Source organism: Eumetopias jubatus, unplaced genomic scaffold (genome assembly GCF_037043125.1).
Source record: "Eumetopias jubatus isolate StellerSeaLion01/CBP00866 unplaced genomic scaffold, mEumJub1_p1.0 scaffold_4, whole genome shotgun sequence".
NCBI classification, from domain to species: domain Eukaryota; kingdom Metazoa; phylum Chordata; class Mammalia; order Carnivora; family Otariidae; genus Eumetopias; species Eumetopias jubatus.
The window spans coordinates 190,366,393-190,387,127 of NW_028274810.1; the positions used below are offsets into that span (position 1 = coordinate 190,366,393).

The 20,735-nt window shown below is 44.3% G+C and overlaps 1 long non-coding RNA gene across 1 annotated transcript; it reads left to right on the plus strand.

Moving 5' to 3' along the window:
* The first annotated feature begins 379 nt into the window (after positions 1-379).
* Positions 380-13,096, plus strand: LOC148164640 (uncharacterized). The gene is made up of 5 exons (XR_015768128.1): positions 380-443; positions 1,431-1,568; positions 3,494-3,583; positions 3,757-3,918; positions 12,792-13,096. It is a non-coding gene; the product is annotated as an uncharacterized LOC148164640 (long non-coding RNA).
* Positions 13,097-20,735: the final 7,639 nt, after the last annotated feature.

A 20,735-nucleotide genomic window follows, 5' to 3' on the forward strand; every position in this document is an offset into this window, starting at 1 on the left:
ATCCCAGGGTCCTGCTTCTCCCTCTCCCTCTGCCTGCCGCTCCCCCTGCTTGTGCTCGCTGTCAAATCATCTTTAAAAAATACATATTTCTTATTTTATTTCATTATGTTAGTAAAAAAATATTTTAAAAAATGTATGTGAAGTAAAATAATTGTCAGTCAAGGTTTTTCAGTTTATTTGGTGCATTTTATTTATAAATAATTTCTATGCAGAGTTGACATGTCTTTCCTAGGAAGAAGTTAAGAATTCCAATCACGTATCAATTTTTCTCTACTTTAGGTGGATTAGTAATAGAGAAACAGTGCTTTGATCCCAATTGTACACACATTGTTGTGGGACATCCACTTCGAAACGAGAAGTATTTAGCCTCAGTGGCAGCTGGGAAATGGGTGCTTCATCGCTCCTACGTGGAAGCATGCCGGACTGCTGGACACTTCGTGCTGGTATGTATTCAAACTAACATGAAGAATCATTTTTCGTTAAAAGTAATTGTCCTAATTGATTCTGGTATCTACACTAACCATTCATATAATTGAAATAACCAAATATGACCAATTAGATTATACCAATTTTACAAGGTCCAGATTAACAGAGCAAAAAAATTTAGAGATCACAGACCCAGATTCTCAGTTATATGAGTTTTATTTAATTTTAATCTGGGCTTTTTTTTCCCCCTCTTTGGAATAACATTAGAAAACTTCAGGATTACTTCATTGTAAACTTTTTATCCTTACTGCCAGCCCATTAAATATTAAATTGTTTGGGGACGTGTGGGTGGCTCAGTCAGTTAAGCATCTGCCTTTGGTTCAGGTCATGATCGCAGGGTACCGGGATCAAGTCCCGCATTGGCTCCTTGTTCGGTGGGGAGCGTGCTTCTCCCTCAGCCCCTCCCCCCTGCTCATGCTCACACTCAGCTCGCTCTCCCTCTGACAAAATCTTTTTAAAAAAGAACATTTTTTTTTTAAATATTGTCTGAAATATTTTGGTCCCTAACTAACCATCACAGTAATATCTATCATGTAGTTTTTGAAGTTTTCAATCAAGATCCCTTAGGGATATGATTTCTTTGGACAGGTAATCAAGGTGTTAACACATACCTCCACTGAGAACATGTCCTTCTGTGAAGTTCATCTTAAAATGGATGAAGCCCAATAATCTATATATTACCAATTACTAAGGTGTAGTTACCTGTATTTCTTAGAAACGTATGCAGTATTTTTCTGATTTCTAATTAAAAGCCAGATATACTTGACCCTCCTATGAAGCCAAATTAATGTACATTTCTTTCCTCTATGTTCATAAACTGATGCTTATTTAGTGCTCTGTATTTATAACAACTGAATGTATAGCTTTTAACTCTTAAATGATCGTGGACTCCTTGAGGACATATTGTAGGACCAGATCCAAAGTTTATTCTACTAATTGTCTAGGAAGAAGACTATGAATGGGGAAGTAGTTCCATACTCGATGTTTTGACTGGAATCAATGTTCAGCAACGAAGACTAGCACTTGCAGCAATGAGATGGAGGAAAAAACTCCAGCAAAGACAAGAATCAGGCATCGTTGAGGTATTAACATATATATGGTGATATGAACGGCATTCAGTGTCATGACTATTACAGATTTTAATTTTAAGAGAATATGCTTATTAACAAAATAATAATTCTACTTGTCTTTTATGCTTTGTTGATATACTTAGTTTGGGCATTCTAAATTGGGCTTAATGTTAATTCCTAATTTTAATTATGATTACAAGGAAGATATATATAATGTTGATGGCTCTATTAAAAATATATGTGTAAATGGGGTGCCTGGGTGGCTCAGGCAGTTAGGCATCCAATTCTTGATTTTAACTCAGGTCATGATCTTAGGGTGATGAGATCAAGCCCTGCCATCGGACTCCTCGCTCAGCCTGGAGTTTGCTGGAGATTCTCTCCCTCTTCCTCTGCCTCTCTCCCCACTGTGCATGTGCACACTAGTGCACATACTGTCTCTTAAATACATAAATCTTTTATTATTATTATTTTTTTAAGATTTTGTTTATTTGACAGAGAGAGACACAGCCAGAGAGGGAACACAAGCAGGGGGAGTGGGAGGGAGAAGCAGACTCCCCGCTGAGCAGGGAGCCCAATGCGGGGCTCGATCCCAGGACACTGAGATCATGAGCTGAGCCGAAGGCAGATGCCTAACGACTGAGCCACCCAGGCACTCCCATAAGTCTTTTTTTTTTAAAAGTAAAAAGACATAAAAATAATTTAAATATATGTGTAAAATGTGACCCATACTGTATTTCTTCCAAAGACTCTTCAGCATCTACCTTCAAGGGTTCTTAACATGGGATCCACAGACTCTCCCAAAGGAGTTGTAGATCACATTCAGGAAGGCTGTTTATACACTTTGGATGGGGCAGGGAATACATCCTTATTTTTACTAACCTCCAATTGAAAACATTTCCTTTTATTATAGAAGTCTAGGTAAAAATCACAGCACTATTAATAGTACTTGTGATTTTACCCCAACAGAAATAAGATATCTTTGCTTTGCATTATAATTCCAAGTATCTTGAGATACTGCTTATGTTCAATTTTTTTTCATTGAAATATAGTTGATGCACAGTGTTACATTAGTTTCAGGTATGTAACAGATTTGACAACAATTCATTATGCTCACCACAAGTGTAGCTACCATCTGTCTTTATACTTCAAAATTATAATAATCTATCCAGCCACCACTATTTATTTAATTCATTAATATAGAAGCACATCTGTCACAAATTTGTAAATATTTTATTTTTAATAAAATGGGTTTTTTTGTAATCCTTTACACTTTATGTTAAAACCAGTATTTTAAAACATTATTAATATAGCACAGAAATTACATTTCAATAAAGCTGTTTCTTTAAAAGAATTATTTAGAGAACAGATCCATAGGTTTCACTGGACTGTCAAAGGGGTCCATGGCTCACATAAAGGTTAGAAACCCAAGTTTTAAATAATCTTGTGCGATGTATTCTGAGTTCTCTCCTGTGTCCAAGCCCTTGTTAGCCTTAATTCCCTTCTTTTAGAGTAATTCCACTGGCTTTTGTTGTTATTCCCTAGTGAAATGTTTTATATTTCTAATTCACAAACATTTTCAAGAGAAATATAAGGAGGGCTTCATCTAATTTGAGAAGTTGTGCATTAAGTTCTACCCTGGATTAATTATAAGAAAAAATACAAGAAAAGGCTAAACAAAAGTCAAGTTGCTTTGTTTTCATGTTATTCATTAAAACATTTTCCTTCATTCTTCAAGTATTTATTGATGACCTACTGTGTGCCAAACACCATGGTTGTGTGTTTTCAGAATATTCTGACCAGAGACAATTACCACTGTGGCACTTGGTAAAGGTTATAAGATTATTTGTTGACATAAAACTAAATTTACAGATAAAATAATGTATTATTTGCATTTATTTCCCAAATAATTTCAACACTGATTATATTTTCATTTGTAGGGGGCATTTAGTGGGTGGAAAGTTATCTTATATGTTGACCAATCCCGAGAAGCAGGATTCAAACGCCTTCTTCAGTCAGGAGGAGCAAAGGTTTGTATTCAGTCAATTTACAGAATTTTTTACACAAATTATTTTTCAAACAAGGTTGCTATGATCAGTTCTTAATTTTCGGTACTTGGTGAGATGACAATCCTTAAGTACAGATGATACAGTTGAACTACTCTGGGAAACTGATAGCTTCTTATTTCTTATTTTTTCTTTAGGTACTACCTGGTCATTCTGTACCTTTATTTAAAGAAGCCACACATCTCTTTTCTGACTTCAATAAACTGAAACCAGATGACTCAGGGGTTAATATAGCAGAAGCTGCCACCCAAAATGTGTACTGCTTGAAAACAGAGTACATTGCTGATTATCTGATGCAGGTTTGTAAGATTTTGTCCTTGATCTCCTCATCACCAGAGATAGGCTTATATATATAGGGATGTGACCACACAGCAAAACCCTTGGCTTGTTTATTAATAGCATGTTTGGCTCCAGTTCGCTTTCATTTCATTCAGTTTCATTCTACTTTCTATAATAATGAGTACATATGTAAACATTTAGCTTGGAGTTAAATGAAGCAGGTATAAAAATCTAAGTACCTCTGGGCGCCTGGGTGGCTCAGATGGTTAAGTGACTGCCTTCGGCTCAGGTCATGATCCTGGAGTCCCGGGATCGAGTCCCACATCGGGCTCCCTGCTCAGCAGGGAGTCTGCTTCTCCCTCTGACCCTCCCCCGTCTCATGCTCTCTCTCTCTTTATCTCCTTCTCTCTCTCAAATAAATAAAATCTTAAAAAAAAATTAAAAAAAATCTAAGTACCTCTAAAAGTTTTAAAAGTGCCCTCTATAATGTTGGAATATTGCTGTTCACAAATAGCCTAAGTTTTGATTTGAATGAGCAAAGAAAAATCTTTCTGATGCCAGAACACCTAAAATGCCATCAGGAATCAGCAAGGTAGGATACATGATAATAAATGTCTCACTCCAAAGGATTTCAAACATAATGGTATAGAAATAAGGGGAAGCCAAAACTTAGCCTGCTGTGTAATTTTTACTGTTTGTGTTTGGGAGTTGCTCAGGATATATAGAAAGAATGGCTAAAACATAAACAATAAAACCTTTGTCATAAAGCGGTGGGATGTACTGATTGGAATTGGTAAGCCAATACTAACTCCTAGAAACACCTAAATCACTTTTTTTAAAAACTCAAGTTTTTTTGTTCCCTGCTTTTCTCAGGGTTGTATTGTGTGTCAGACACTAGATTTCTGGAGGAATGCAGTGGGGGGAGTGGGCTGCTCTGTATTTCTACATCTGAGCTCATTATTTCCTACCTAGCTCTCAGAAGTAGAGAAAACAGAATACTTCTGTGGGGGCAAAGCAGTAGACTAGGGAAGGGAGAGTAGTGACTTCATGTTCAAGTTCATGGTCAAGATAAGCCAAGCACAAGTAAGGCTCTTGAGATAGGCCCACCCCAGTGTTCTGACCTCAGGTTAAATGCTGAGGGGGGGGCGGGGGGGAGCATTAATTAAAAAGCTGGGTGCAGTGGCTGCAGGGATCTTGGTGATGAAAGCCTTCAACATGTCCTTAGCCATACTGTTCCAATCTGGATGGTCACCGTCTACTTCTACAAACTGGTGTCATCCCAGGATCTCCATTCATCATCCTTTCTCTTCTCTGTTGGATCTCCTGTTTCTATATCCCATGTCATCCTGATCTGCTCTCATCTGGTTGAAGGTGTTCTTATAGTAACTTCTTGAGAAAGCACATGGGAGATAAACTGAGATTTTCTTTGTGTGAAAATTCTTTTTTTCTGTGATTGCATTTCTTTTATCGTTTAGATGGGCATCAAATTCTAGGTTGGAACCTATTTTCTCCTTAGACTTTTGATTGCTTATCTCCTTGCTTCTAGTGTTGCTGTTGAGTAGTTAAAGCCATTTTGATTCATAATCTGTTATATGTAACTAATCTAGTAGGAAGCTCTTTTTGTCCCTAGTTTTCTGAAATTTCAAAATGATAGGCTATCATGAGGGTCTCTTTTTATTATACTGCACATGGTAGGCCTCTTCTGGTTTGGTAACTTGTGTCTTTCAGTTCTGGGAAATCTTGAATTATTTCAATGATGATTTTTTTTCCCTCCACTTTCTGTTCTCTCTAGTACTTCTGCTACTTGTATATTGGATCTTCTTATTTCACCACTATTTTTATAATCTTCACTTTTTGAGAGGTTCCCTCAGTTCAGTCTTCTCCTTTTATCAGCTCTTCATTTTGCGATCATGTTTTTAATAATCAGGACCTTTTTAAAAGTTTTTTGAATTTACATTTTAATTTTTTAATATCTTTTTTGCTTCATAGATGTAATACCTTCTACTGGATCTCAGAGGATTTATTGATTTTTTTTTAACTTATTTCGGTATATTCTCTATCCACTAAACTGCATTTTCCTCTTTGTTTGGGTCTTTGTCTAAGCTGATTGGAAGTACTGAGCACACAGTTGGGTCTTGGCAGTTTTGATCCGGATGCAATAGTCTTTGTGGTCTAATTGTTGGGGACTGTCGTCTGGGTTCATACTTGCATATACTTCTTGAATTGTTTCAATTGCTCCAAAGAGGAATCTTCCAGTCTGCCTGAAGGAAGAATCTGGCCACCTTTTTTTTTTTTTTGAGATACAATGACATATGACATTAATTTCAGATGTTCAGCATAAGAGTTGTATGTATTCATGACTATATATGCAAAATTATCACCATACATAATGAGATTTTCTTTCTTATGATAAGAACTCCCAAGATTGAGTCTCTTCCAACTTTCAAATATACCATACAATATTAACAACTACAGTCACCATGTTGTATATTACATCCTCAGGGCTTATTTTATAACTGTAAGTTTGTACCTCTTGTTCACCCTTACCCATTTCCCCCAGCCCTCACACCCTGCATCTAGCAACCCCCAGTCAGTTCTTTGTATCTATCTCATTTGGGTTTTTTTTTATTTTTTTATTTTTTTAAGATTTTATTTATTTATTTGACAGAGAGCACACGAGCAGGGGGAGTGCAAGAGGGAGAAGCAGGCTCCTTACTGAGCAGGGAGCCCGATGCGGCAGTCAATCCCAGGATCCTGGGATCATGACCTGAGCCGAAGGCAGATGCTTAACTGACTGAGCCACCCAGGCACCCGTTTTTTATATTAGGTTCCACTTGTAAGTGAAATCATCTAGTATTTGTCTTTTTCTGACTTATTTCACTTTGCATCATGCCATCAAGGTCCATCCATGTTGCTGCAGTTGGCAGGGTTTCCTTGGCTGAAATATTTTTTTATGGCTGATTAATCCATTGTGTGTGTGTGTGTGAATTTTCTTTATCCATCTGTCAGTGGACACTCAGGTTTTCATATCTTAGCTATGGTAAATAATGCTGCAGTGAACATAGGAGAGCAGATATCTTTTTGAATTAATGTTTTTATTTCTTTTGGATAAATACATAGAGGTTGGAACTGTTGAATCATAAGGTAGTTCCTTTTTTTTAAGATTGTATTTAACACAGTGTTATTAGTTTCAGGTGTGCAATATAATGATTCAACAATTGCTCAGTGCTCATCGAACTAAGTGTACTCTTAAGGTAGTTATATTTTTAATTTTTTGAGGAAAAAAAAATAATGGCTGCATCAGTTTACATTCCCACCAGAAGTACACAAGAGTTCTCGTTTCTCCATATCCTCATCAACACTTGTCTTTTTGATAACAGCTATTCCAACATGTGTTAGGTAATATCTTGTTATGATTTTGATTTGCGTTTCTTTGATGATTAGTGACGTTGAGCACCTTTTCGTATACCTGTTGACCATCTGTGTCTTTGGGGAAATGTCTATTCAGATCTCTGCCCATTTTTTAATCACATGGTTTGGGATATTAACCCCTATCCGATAGATGATTTGCAAATATTTTCTCCCTTTCTTAGGTTGCCTTTCCTTTTGCTGATGGTGTCCTTTACTATGCATGAGCTTTTTAATTTGATGTCTCCCCACATGTTAATTTTTGCTTGTGTTTCTTTTCATTTTGGTGTGAAATCCAAAAAATTTTTACCAAGACCAATGTCAGAGAGCTCATGACGTATATTTTCTTTTAGTTTTATAGTTTCATGTCTTTCATCCGAATCTTTAATCCATTTTGAGTTTATTTTTGTGTATGGTATAAGATAGTGGTCCTGTTTCAGTCTTTTGCATGTAGCTGTCTAGTTTTTCCAACACCATTTATTGAAGAAACTGTCCTTTTCCTTTTGTATGTTCTTGGCTCCTTTGTAATTGATCGAGTATGCCTGGGTTTATTTCAGGGTTTTCTGTTCTGTTCTCTTGATCTGTGTGTCTGTGTATGTGGTAGTACCATACTGTTTGGTTACCATAGTTTTGTAATACAGTTTAAAATCAGGGAGCATGATGCCTCCAGCTTTGTTCTCCTTTCTCAAGATTGCTTTGGCTAGGGGCGCCTGAGTGGCTCAGTCATTAAGCGTCTGCCTTCGGCTCAGGTCATGATCCCAGGGTCCTGGGATCGAGCCCCGCATCAGGCTCCCTGCTCCACGGGAAGCCTGCTTCTCCCTTTCCCGCTCCCTCTGCTTGTGTTCCCTCTCTCGCTGTGTCTCTCTGTCAAAAAATAAATAACTCTTAAAAAAAAAAAAAGATTGCTTTGGCTATTTGGAGTCTTTGTGATTCCATACAAACTTTAGGATTGTTAGTTCTATTTCTAGAAAAAATGCCATTGAAATTTTGATAGGGATTGCATTGAATCTGTGGGTTGCTTTGGGTAGTGTGGACATTTTAATAGTGTTAATTTTTCCAGTCCATGAGCATGGAATATCTTTCCATTTATTTGTGTCATCTTCTATTTCATCAGTGTTGCCTAGTTTTCTTTTTTTTAAGATTTTATTTATTTGACAGAGAGAGAAATAGCAAGAACAGGAACACAAGCAGGGGGAGTGGGAGAGGGAGAAGCAGGCTTCCCGCCGAGCAGGCAGCCCAATGCAAGGCTCAATCCCAGGACCTGAGCCGAAGGTAGACGCTTAAGACTGAGCCACCGAGGCGCCCCAATGTTGTCTAGTTTTCAATGTACAAGTCTTTTATCTCCTTGATTAAATTTGTCCCTATTTTATTCTTGATGCAATTGTAAATGGAATTTTCCTTTATATTTGAAATGGCTTTCTTTTAAAAAGGGTATCGTTGGGTTTTTTTTATTCTTTAGACTGTTTAGTCCATCGTGTAATTATTGATATGATTGGATTTAGGGTTTTTTTTTTTTTTTTTGCAGTTTTCAATTTGTCTTTGTTCCTGTGTTCTTTCTTTCTTGCCTTTTTTGTTGGAGGCAGGGTGTGTTTTGCTCTATGGATTATAATATACTTAACTTTTTATAGTCTAGCTAAAATGATATTGTGCCACTTCACATGGAATGTAGAAATCTTACACTCATATAGGTTCCTTTACTTCCCCTATCCTTTAAACCAGGGGCCAATAAACTGTAGCCCACAGGCCAAACCCTCTCCACTGCCTGTGTTACAAAGTTTTACTGGAACACAGCTCCATTCACTCATTTACATGTTCTCTCTTCTGCTTTTGCAGTGCAACACTGGGCTGAGTAATTGCAACAGAGACCATCTCTCCCACACAGCCTGAAATATTTAGTGTCCGGTCCTTCAACGTAAAGCAGGGGCCAGCAAACTTTCTGTAGACTTGTATATTTTCCCTTGTCTCTTACAGCTCCACAGAACAGTGTTCTGCCATAAAACAAAACTTGCTTAAACGGTCCTATGTATTTTGAGGAAATTAAAAGGAAAAATACAGTCTTATATTTATCCTATCTGGTATCAGTTTTCCTTCAGCCCAAAACTTTGATTTGTAGTATAAGTCTGATGGGACCAATTCTAGTTTTCTTTTATTTGAGAGTGTCTATTTTACCATTATGCCTGAAGGATCTTTTTGTAGGGCATAGGATTTAGGGTTGATAGTGTTTTTTACTAACGACTCCACTTTCTGCTGGCCTCCGTTATTTCTGAGAAGTCAGTGGTAATTTGATTTCTTCTCCTGTATGCAGTGCAGTGTCTCATTTTTTCTTCTGGCTGTTTCATCTTTGATTTTCACCATTTATGATACTTCCAGGTGTAGTTTCTTTATATTAATCCTGCTTTTTCTGCAGAGCTTCTTCAATCTGTAAATTTCTCTCTTTCACCAAACTTGAGAAATTTTGACAATTACTTCTCCATTCTTTCCTGTCTATATGGGAATTTAATCACTCGTACCTTTTGATATTGTCCCACAGGTCCCTCCCTCAGGTCCTTCAGGCCATATTTACTTTCTGTGTTTTCTGATTGACTAATTCCTATTTATTACTTCACTGATTTTTTTCCTGTTATTTTCATTCTAAAGGCTCTTACAGGAGATTTTCTTATTTAGATATTAAATTTTTTTATATCTAGAATCAGCTCTTTTTTATGGTTTCTATTTTTCTACTTTTTCATTTCACTCATTTCAAGGATAAGAGCTGCTTTGGTATCATTGTCTACTATTTCCAACATCGGGGTCATGAGCAAGACTGCTTTTATTTTGAGGTAATCGGTAGCTTTACATGCAATTGTAAGAAATAATAGTTTCCCCCAGGGGATGATATCTTGCAACAATATAAGACAGTATTACAGCCAGGATATTGACCTGATGCAATCCAAACTTATTCCGATTTCCCCACTTTTTTTTAAGATTTTATTTATTTGAGAGAGAGAGAATGAGAGAGAGCACGAGGGGGAAGAGGGTCAGAGGGAGAAGCAGACTCCCTGCTGAGCAGGAAGCCCGATGTGGGACTCGATCCCAGGACTCTGGGATCATGACCTGAGCCGAAGGCAGTCGCCTAACCAACTGAGCCACCCAGGCGCCCCCAATTTCCCCACTTCTGCTTCATGTGTCTGCCACCACAGTCAAGATACAGAACAATCTATCGCTACAGCAATCATTCATTTTGCCTTTTTTTTTTTTAACTACACCCACCTCCTTCCCTTCATTCTCTTCTCCCAGCGGTCTCTTACACCTGTCAACCACTAATCTGTTGTCAGTGTCTTTAAATCTTAAATGGAATCAATATAGTGTGTAATCTTTTCGGATTGGCTTTTTTTTTTTTTAAGATTTCATCTATTTATTTGACAGAGAGAGAGCAGGAACACAAGCAGGGGGAGTGGGAGAGAGAGAAGCAGGCCTCCCGTTGAGCAGGGAGCCTGATGTGGGATTCGATCCCGGGACTCCAGGATCATGACCTGAGCCGGAGGCAGACACTTAACGACTGAGCCACCCAGGCGCCCCGGCTTTTTTTTTTAGCAAGATTCCCTTCGGAATCATTCAGGTGTTGCTTGTATCAGTGATTTTATTACTTTTTATTGAACATTTGAGATCTACAGCTTAACCATTAGCCTATTGAAGGACATCTGGGTTGTTTCTACTTTGGGGCTATTATGACTAAAGCTGCTATGAACATTTTTTTGCACATATTTTATGTGGAAATAAGATTTCATTGCATTGGGATAAATTCCTAAGTGTGTTTCCAGAGTGGTCATATTTTACATTCCTACCACTGTTATAAGTGATCGTTTTTCTGTATCCTTATTGGCATTTGTCACTTTTTTTTAGCCATTTCAGTTGGTATGTAGTAATCTCTCATTGTGGTTTTAATTTGCAGTTCCATAATGGCTAGTCAAGAGTGAATGCCTTTGGTGTGCTTCATAAATGTCATGAGGTGTGAGGTTTTCACAGAAGGTGTGAAGTTTAGGTCACTCAGAATGTCCAATTGCTCCACCATAAAAGAACTGTCCTCCACTTAGTTGCTTTTACACCTTGGTCAAAATTCAGTTTGGCATATGTTGGGGGTCTATTGATCTAGGTCTTTCCCTCTGCAATAGCATCTTTCTTCTTATATCTGATATTAGGTAGCGATTCCTCTTTACTCTTCTTTTTCAAGATCCTTTTAGCTTTTCTAGGGCCTATACCTTTTAAGTTTTTAAATAAGCTTATCTATATGCCTATGAAAACATCTTGCTACGATTTTGATAGGAATCACATTAAACCTACAGATCAATTTAAGTGAATTGACATCTTCACTATGTTCAGTCTTTCAGTCCATGAATACAGCATATTTAAGTCGTCTTTGATTTCCTTCATGAACATTTTGTAATTTTCAATACATATAAGTTTTAGATCTTTATTGGGTTTTTGGATTCTGATTGTTTTTTCTTGAGAATGGGTCATGTTCTTCAGATGTGGAGTAATTTGCATGCGTCTAAGTTGTAAAAACTAGATTCTGTTACGTTCCTTAGGGAATGCCATTCTGTTTGCTTACCAGGCACCTCTTGCAGTGAGTGCGGGATCAAAGCTTTAGCCTTACTTGAGCCGCCTCTGCGCATCCATGGTGAGAGGGCAAAGATTTGGGCAGATTTCATACCCGAGTGTGAGGCTTCCCCTGCTCCCTCCTGGGATTTCCCACCTCATTTTCCAGTGGCTGTGGTTTCAGGCCATTACTACATGTTTTCTGTTGTGACTTGGCCCTCATAATACCGACTTCTCCTTACAACAAAAACAAAAATGAAGAGAAATTCACTCCCTACCCAGTGTCAACCCCTTTGGTATTTGCCTGATCTCATTTCCTCTCCAGTGTCTTGGGGTAGTTGCTTTTAACATATTTGGGTCGGAAGTTGTCATCCAGGGAAGAGTTGAATCAAAAGGCACTTACTCAGTATTTTATGGTGATGCATTTTCATGTTTTCCAGTCTGCCATCTTGCTAGAAAATTTTTATCACACTTTTAATGAGGGAAAGGTCGTTTTGGGTTGGAATATGGTTGTGAGGAAGAGAATTTTAAGGGTTTTAGAGGCAATGTATGAATTTTGGCTTTAACTCCTGCTAGTTATATGTTATTTAACCTTTTTTTATCTTATCTGTAAAATAAAAAAACACCTACCTCACATGTTTAAATATTTTTAAAAATCGACACTAAGTATAAGGTGTCACTTCTTAACCATACCTTTTTACAAATGAAACCATTATCAAGATCTGAGCTGGCCCCATTCCACCTGAGCTATAAATCTATTTTTCTGATAAAAGGTGAGATTTTGTCACACAGGTTCTGTTCCCTAAATGTGATAAGTGCTAAGTAGCATACCTTAAAAGACAAATCTCAAGTTTTTTCTGGTTCAAAAGCACAGTCAAGGAAAAATGAACAGTGTTTTTCCCTTTTATAGGAATCCCCTCCTCAAGTAGAAAATTACTGTCTGCCAGAAGCGATTTCATTTCTTCCGAATAATAAGGAACCTGGGCCTGGATTATCACAGAAGAGGAAAGCTCCTACAGAGAAAAATAAAATCAAACGACCTAGAGTAAACTAATCATGTTTACTCTTTAGTCACCAAACATTAGTATTTTAATTATAAAGCCTGAATGTTACTGTCTTGGATTTGCATAGTAATTTAAAGACAAGCGGCTGTAGAAGAATTCAGCTTCAGAGTATAATGATGACCTTGCTTGTAGTTAGTTTTTAACACCTGAAATTTTAACCACTGAAATATTAACTTTTACCTGAAATAACAAAACAGATCCTCAGCCATCTTGTCATTAAACCACATTGAAGTGTGTATGGGGCTGTTTATTTAATATCCGAGGCTGTAGCTTAGTGGAAGTTTTAGTAAGGTGATGGATTTTACTTTAAAATGCCAGCTTTAATTCGTAACAATAAGGAAGTTATCAACTGGGATTTTTTTCATGTTTTCCCTGATTCTTCTCACCCCTTTCCCTCTTTTTAACAGGAGCCTGAGTACAAGGTTTGAGGAACTGAGGCTTTAAACTTAAATATGTGAGTGTATATATGTATATGCATGTTTGTACAGATCTCCATGATGTTTGCCAAGTTTGGGTGCCAAAACTTGGAAAATAATAAATAAAAGTGACTCAAATTAGTTAAGTTTTTAAATGCAAAGCATTTTGGTGTCCATTCTCTTTTTGAAGCAATAAATGATTTGTAAAATATAGCTTAAAAAAGAAATTGCTGGGGCACCGGAGTTGTGCAGGTGGTTGAACATCCGATTCTTGGTTTCAGCTCGGGTGGCTCAGGTCATGGGATCAAGTCCCAGGTCGGGCTCCGGGCTGAGCTCGGAGTCTGCCTGGATTCCCTGTCCCTCTCCCTCAGCCCCCTCCCTCCCTAAAATAACTTTTTAAACTCAAAAATCGCTAGTTATATTTCTGATGTTTGTTACTTATGTAGGCTATTATATTAGTGGGTTAAAACCCTTTTATTGGAACTACAAGATTGCATTAGCCTGTATTAATCTAAACCTAAACACCAAATGCTACATGTGTTACCACAGTCCTCTAAATGTAAAGCTACCTCATTTTGCTGAAAGGAAGAACCAGAATCAGAACTATGATTTTGATGTAAATGGCCCCATTTCATAATGACTCTTGAAAGGCAAACTCAAATGGTGAAGGGTGGAAGTTCTTATCCTAGACACAAAACCCCTCAAGTTTTTTATCGGGTCTTCCTCTGAATGGAGGGAAATAGAGGGGGTTATCCCGGCCCTTCAGTTTTTGGCTTTGAACTAAATTCACAGCTCAGGTCAAAAATTCCTACACAGCCAAAGAGATAGCATTGTCGTGTAACCATGCCCCTCCCCAAACAGAAACCCCCGACCTGGTTTTATGGGGGCCATTTTGTGTGAGTAGAGTCTTTTCACTCTTTTCCCTGGCAGCTTGTGGCAAGTTTCCCCAAATTTCATCCCTTAGATTCTTTGCAATAGTCACTACTGTTCAAAACAACTTCACGAGTGCTCTGTGAAAGTAAATGTTAGATCCTCTTTGTCCCTAGCCCAGATAAAATTACATAATGTACCATTTTCTTTTCTGCCAAGATTATGAACTGTTTTTCCAGTCAGTTCTTAAACATAGTTTATAAATTTAAGAGTCCAGATTTCACCTGCTCCTCCTGATTCTCCAGACTCTGTCAGCCATTTCCGCTTTGGCTTCCACTCTCAGACTCTAGATGCCCTAATGCCAGCAAGGCCTTACACGCAAGTAGTTCTAAGCACAGGAAGTTCTCTCATTTAGGAAGGCACAAAAGCTTTCCTTGATTACTCTTAGTTTCTCCTCAGAATTGCTCTAGTATTTTAATGTGGCACTTAAATTAGAAGCAGGGGTCCAAGGCGCGTCTGGACGCAACACCTCTTTCCTGAGGCCAGGCCGTCTGGCCCTGTGTGCGTTTAGTCCGAACTGCCATCGGCCTAACGCCAAGGAACCAAACGTTAGAGGCCCCGAGCCTTCGCCACGAACGCCCTTCCTGAGCGCACACTTCACCTGTGGGGTGTTTGTGTGAAAGCATGAGCGATAGAACTTAAACGTGACTCTGACCGACAAACAGGCCTGTAAGGAAGGCTGCTGTCTCGACCCCTCTCTTGTGTGAGGAGGTTAGCACTGCTATCCCCTGTGGGCCTGCCTGGAGACCCAGGTACCTAAGCCCTAGCACGGAGAAGCCAGGCTGTAGAGTGACCGAACCCTAGCTAACAGCAGTGGAGAAGGAACGTGCTGTAGACAGCATCACGGTTGCGGAGGGTGGCAACACTTTCAGTGTGTCTGCGTGAGGGCCTAGGAAAAGATTCCCTTGAATCACAGGGCGAGAGAAACGGCTTCGCGGAGAGGCACCGCTCGCATCAGCTCTAGGGTCACGAAGCTAGCCTTCCACCGGCACGGGTGCGTGAAGCCCTGAATTCCAGGCACCTCCATCGACGGCAGAAATCTGGGCAGATACCGTGCCTTAAGCTCCCGCCGGTCACTGCCTTAGAGGGCGCGCTCTATTGTTACTGGGGCTGAGAGCTCTGGGAACGGCCTCCCTAAAGCCCAACCGAGCGAGCAAGAGCCCGGGGCCGAAGACACGCCTCTTGGCTCGGCTCTTGTTGCTGGGCCCAGGACCGTTGCCCCGTGTGCGAGTGCAGGCCTCAAAACCAGCCCCTGACTGTCAGGAACCACACTGGAGAGCGTCCTGGCTCCAGCCGGGACAGCCGTTGCTCAGGGTGGAAACATTCTGCCTTGTGCCTGCGGCCGTGCGCTGCCAGCTAGTCCCAGACCATTTTCGGAGTGAGACTCAGGGGGCGGCAGAAGGCAGAACACGGCCCCCCGCTTGGTTCGTGAAACCGGGCCTCCGGCCCCACTTGGGCATGCAAGTCTCATTGCTAGCGGACGAACGCGAAGCAAACACAGTGTAGAGAATCCGTGCTGTAGCTGTCGCCGACCTCTCTGCGGGAGGAGGCAGCGTACGGTGTCCGGGCATGAGAGCCTTGGGAACGGGTTCCATGCGCCAAAGCCAGGTGAGAAACAGGCCGTTGCGGAAGGCACCTATCGGCTCTGCTCCTGCTACCCGGTCCAGGTACCTGTACACTGCTCCCCGTGGCTCGGGAACTCTCGCCGCTCAACCCTGACTTGGAAGAAAGCAGCCTGGAAACCAGCACAGCTGTAGCTCCCGTCCCCTCTCCACGGGGCGCGGCCACCGGTTCAACCGTGCTTGTGTGCCCAGCTGCGGAGTGGGTCCCAGCGGAATTCCAGGGAGAAAGAAGCAGGGGTCCAAGGCGCCTCTGGACGCAACAGCTCTTTCCTGAGGCCAGGCCGTCTGTCCCTGTGTGCTTTTAGTCCAAAGTGCCATCCGCCTAACGCCAAGGAACCAAAGGCTAGAGGCCCCGAGCCTCCGCCACGAACGCCCTTCCTGAGCGCACACTTCACCTGTGGGGTGTTTGTGTGAAAGCATGAGCGATGGAACCTAAACGTGACTCTGACCGAGACACAGGCCTGTAAGGAAGGCTGCTGTCTCGACCCCTCTATTGTGTGAGGAGGTTAGCACTGCTATCCCCTGTGGGCCTGCCTGTCGACCTAGGTACCTAGGTACCTAACTAAGCACTAGCAAGGAGAAGCCAGGGTGTAATGTGACCGAAACTAGCTAACAGCAGTGGAGAGGGACCGTGCTGTAGACAGCATCTCGGTTGCGGAAGGTGGCAACACTTTCAGTGTGTCTGCGTGAGGGCCTAGGGAACGATTCCCTTGAATCACAGGGCGAGAGAAACGGCTTCGCGCAGAGGCACCGCTCGCATCAGCTCTAGGGTCACGAAGCTAGCCTTCCCCCGGCACGGGTGTGTGGAGCCCTGAGTTCCAGGCACCACCGTCGAAGGCAGAAATCTGGGCAGATACCGTGCCTTAAGCTCCCGCCGGCCACTGGGTTAGAGGGCGCGCTCTACTGTGTCCTGTGGCTGAGAGCTCTGGGAACGGCCTCCCTAAAGCCCAACCGAGCGAGCTAGAGCCCGGGGCCGAAGACACGCCTCTTGGCTCGGCTCTTGTTGCTGGGCCCAGGACCTTTGCCCCGTGTGCGTGTGCAGGCCCCCAAACCAGCCCCTGACTGGCAGGAACCACACTGGAGAGCATCCTGGCTCCAGCCGGGACAGCCGTTGCTCAGGGTGAAAGCATTCTGCCGTGTGCCTGCGGCCGTGCGTTGCCAGCGGTTCCCAGACCATTTTCGGAGTGAGACTCAGGCGGCGGCAGAAGGCAGAACACGGCCCCCCGCTCCGTTCGTGAAGCCGGGCTTGCGGCCCCGCTTTGGCATGAGAGTCTCATTGCTAGCGGACGAACGCGAAGCAAACAGAGTGTAGAGAATTTGTGCTGTAGCTGCCGCGGACAACTCTGCGGGAGGAGGCAGTGTACGGTGTCCGGGTGCGAGAGCCTGGGGAACGGGTTCCATGCGCCAAAGCCAGGGGAGAAACAGGCCGTTGCGGAAGGCACCTATCGGCTCAGCTCCTGCTACCCGGTGCAGGTACCTCTACACTGCTCCCCGTGGCTCGGGAACTCTCGCTGCTCAACCCTGACTTGGAAGAAAGCAACCTGGAAACCAGCACAGCTGTAGCTCCCGTCCCCTCTCCATGGGGCGCGGTCCCCTGTTCAACCGTGCTTGTGTGCCCAGCCGGGGAGTGGATCCCAGCGGAATTTCAAGGGAGAAAATAGCAGGGGTCCAAGGCGCCTCTGGACGCAACACCTCTTTCCTGAGGCTAGGCCGTCTGGCCCTGTGTGCGTTTAGTCCGAACTGTCATCCGCCTACCGCCAAGGAACCAAACGTTAGAGGCCCCGAGCCTCCGCCACGAACGCCCTTCTTGAGCGCACACTTCACCTGTGGGGTGTTTGAGTGAAAGCATGAGCGATGGAACGTAAACGTGACGCTGACCGAGAAACAGGCCTGTAAGGAAGGCTGTCTCTCGACCCCTCTCTTGTGTGAGGAGGTTAGAAGTGCTTCCTCTGTGGGCCTGCCTGGAGAGCTAGGTACCTAAGCACTAACACGGAGAAGCCAGGCTGTAGAGTGACCGAACAGTAGCTAACAGCAGTGGAGAGGGACCGTGCTCTAGACACCATCACGGTTCCGGACGGTGGCAACACTTGCAGTGTGTCCGCGTGAGTGCCTAGGAAACTATTGCCCTGAAACACAGGGCGAGAGAAACGGATTCGCGCAGAGGCACCTCTTGCACCAGCTCTGGTGTCACGAAGCTAGCCTTCCCCCGGCACGGGTGCGTGGAGCCCTGAGGTCCAGGCTCTTCCTTCGAACGCAGAAATCTGGGCAGATACCGTGGCTTAAGCTTCCACCGGTCACTGGGTTAGAGGGCGCGCTCTACTGTGTCCTGTGGCTGAGAGCTCTGGGAACGGCCTCCCTAAAGGCCACCCGAGCGAGCAAGTGGCCGGGGCCGAAGACAAGCCTCTTGGCTCGGCTCTTGTTGCTGGGCCCAGGACCGTTGCCCCGTGTGCGAGTGCAGGCCGCAAAACCAGCCCCTGACTGGCAGGAACCACACTGGAGAGCATCCTGGCTCCAGCCGGGACAGCCGTTGCTGAGGGTGGAAGCATACTGCCGTGTGCCAGCGGCCGTGCGCTGCCAGCAAGTCCCAGACCTTTTTCGGAGTGAGACTCAGGGGGCGGCAGAAGGCAGAACACGGCCCCCCGCTTGGTTCGTGAAGCCAGGCCTGCGGCCCTGCCTTGGCATGCCAGTCTCATGCTAGCGGACGAACGTGAAGCAAACACAGTGTAGAGAATCCGTGCTGTAGCGGCCGCCGACCTCTCTGCTAGAGGAGGCAATGTACAATGTCCGTGCGCGAGAACCTGGGGAACAGTTTCCATACGCCAAAGCCAGGTGAGAAACAGGCCGTTGTGGAAGGCACCTCACGGCTCTGCTCTTGCTACCAGGAGCTGCTACCTCTACACTGTTCCCCGTGGCTCGGGAACTCTCGCCGCTCAAGCCTGACTTGGAAGAAAGCAGACTGGAAACCAGCACAGCTGTAGCTCCCGTCCCCTGTCCACAGGGTGCGGCCACCTCTTCAACTGTGCTTGTGTGCCCAGCTGGGTAGTGGGTCCCTGCGGAATTCCAAGGGAGAAAGAAGCAGGGGCCCAACGCGCCTCTGGACGGAACACCTCTTTCCTGAGGCCAGGCCGTCTGGCCCTGTGTGCGTTCAGTCCGAACTGCCATCCGCCTAATGCCAAGGAACCAAACGCTGGAGGCCCCGAGCCTACCCCACGAACGCCCTTCCTGAGCGCACACTTCACCTGTGGGGTGTTTGTGTGCAAGCATGAGCGATGGAACCTAAATGTGACTCTGACCGAAAAACAGGCCTGTAAGGAAGGCTGCTGTCTCGACCCCTCTATTGTGTGAGGAGGTTAGAACTGCTCTCCCCTGTGGGCCTGCCTGGAGAGCTAGGTACCTAAGTACCTAACTAAGCACTAGCTCGGAGAAGCTAGGCTGTAAGGTGACCGAAAACTAGCTAACAGCAATGGAGAGGGACCGTGCTGTAGACAGCATCACAGTTGCGGAGGGTGGCAACACTTTCAGTGTGTCTACGTGAGGGCCTAGGAAACGATTTCCTTGAATCAGAGGGCGAGAGAAACGGCTTCGCGCAGAGGCACCGCTCGCATCAGCTCTAGCGTCACGAAGCTGGCCTTCCCCCGGCACGGGTGTGTGGAGCCCTGAATTCCAGGCACCACCGTCGAAGGCAGAAATCTGGGCAGATACCATGCCTTAATCTCCCGCCGGTCACTGGGGTAGAGGGCGCGCTCTACTGTGTCCTGTGGCTGAGAGCTCTGGGAACGGCCTCCCTAAAGCCCAAACAAGCGAGCTAGAGCCCGGGGCCGAAGACACGCCTCTTGGCTCGGCTCTTGTTCCTGGGCCTAGGACCCTTGACCCCTGTGCGAGTGCAGGTCGCAAAACCACCACCTGACTGGCAGGAACCACACTGGAAAGCATCCTGGCTCCATCCGGGACAGCCGTTGCTGAGGGTGGAAGGATTCTGCCGTGTGCCGTCGGCCGTGCGCTTCCAGCGAGTCCCACACCATTTTTGGACTGAGACTCAGGCAGCGGCAGAAGGCAGAACACGGCCCCCCGCTCCGTTCGTGAAGCCGGGCCTGCGGCCACGCTTTGGCATGCAAGTCTCATTGCTAGCGGACGAACGCGAAGCAAACACAGTGTAGAGAATCCGTGCTGTAGCTGCCGCCGACCTCTCTGCGGGAGGAGGCAGAGTACGGTGTCCTGGCGCGAGAGCCAGGGGACGCGTTCCATGCGCCAAAGCCAGGTGAGAAACAGGCCTTTGCGGAAGGCACCTCTCGGCTCAGCTCTTGCTACCCGGAGCTGCTACCTCCACACTGCTCCCCGTGGCTCGGGAACTCTCGCCGCTCAACCCTGACTTGGAAGAAAGCAGCCTGGAAAGCAGCACAGCTGTAGCTCCCGTCCCCTCTCCACGGGGCGCGGCCACCGGTTCAACCGTGCTTGGGTGCCCAGCTGGGGAGTGGGTCCCAGCGGAATTGCAGGGAGAAAGAATCAGGGGTCCAAGGCGCCTCTGGACGCAACAGCTCTTTCCTGAGGCCAGGCCGTCTGGCCTTGTTTGCTTTTAGTCCGAAGTGCCATCCGCCTAACGCCAAGGAACCAAAAGCTAGAGGCCCCGAGCCTCCGCCACGAACGCCCTTCCTGAGCGCCCACTTCACCTGTGGGGTGTTTGTGTGAAAACATGAGTGATGGAACCTAAACGTGACTCTGACCGAGACACAGGCTTGTAAGGAAGGCTGTCTCTCGACCCCTCTCTTGTGTGAGGAGGGTAACGCTGCTATCCCCTGTGGGCCTGCCTGGAGACCTAGGTACC